Here is a 921-nt window from a genome sequence, read left to right on the forward strand (position 1 = left end):
GTGTGGAAGATTGTAACATCTATCAATAAATAAGTGTATCAATCAGCAGAGATAAGTTTATTTATTCAAACCATTTACGGAGATACATAAATACAAAATAACAATATATATTATGATATTATAAACTAAAATAAAAATAATAATAAAACACAATCTTTCCCAGAATGATACGAATTTTAAAAGAACTGAATGACCTTTTTTCAAAATAGCTCCAAAAATAGGAAAAACTAAGTTTTCTGTTAAACAAAGTCTTTTTTTTTTTTTTCCTCCAACTAAATATTAATACGTCTGATATCAACGTTATTGAGGGGTCGATATTTCTACTTTTGGGATATTATCATTAAAAATGATTATAGGAGCACTTGATGCGGCTGTGTTATTTTTATTGAAAATGTTGATAATTTACGCATATTTGGAATGGGAAAATTTCAATTTTGTTATTAACTGAATAACTTTTATAATAACTGTTTTTTCCCCTTCTTAGGCTCTTACATTATATGTTGCCGATTTGGCCAGAACCAGATACCAATCCTACCACGATAAACTTCCTACTTGTTTTTAATCTAGCTTTTTCTTCATTACCTGATAATCACCCTAGGTGTCTGAAAAGAAGATGGCCCCGAGAACTTCTTATCTAGTAATGTTCTATCCATGTGTATATTCTCCTCATGTTTGTATCATGTCATTTTGTAATCAGTTGAAAATAATATTACATGAATAATTTTAAAAAAATGTAAGTTGCAGCTATTCCATCAGGGATTGAAGAATCCTGATCAAGTAAAAGATCAAAGATCTTCTTTCCTTGGCTCATGATTTTAAATAAGAAACGCAGGGGGTGTTTAGGTGAGCGAAATGCTCAGTATTACCGTACAGAGAAAAATTGAATCTGCGAAGTGGAGCGAAACTTTGGTTAGTAATAAA

General features: G+C 30.1%; 1 protein-coding gene across 2 annotated transcripts in view; it reads right to left on the reverse strand.

Moving 5' to 3' along the window:
• Positions 1-921, reverse strand: part of LOC106683755 (uncharacterized) — a 21,049-nt gene that overhangs the window by 7,106 nt on the left and 13,022 nt on the right. The window lies entirely within an intron of this gene.

The sequence above is a fragment of the Halyomorpha halys genome, unplaced genomic scaffold (assembly GCF_000696795.3).
Source record: "Halyomorpha halys isolate HHAL.00 unplaced genomic scaffold, Hhal_1.1 Scaffold514.1, whole genome shotgun sequence".
Taxonomy (NCBI): Eukaryota; Metazoa; Arthropoda; class Insecta; order Hemiptera; family Pentatomidae; genus Halyomorpha; species Halyomorpha halys.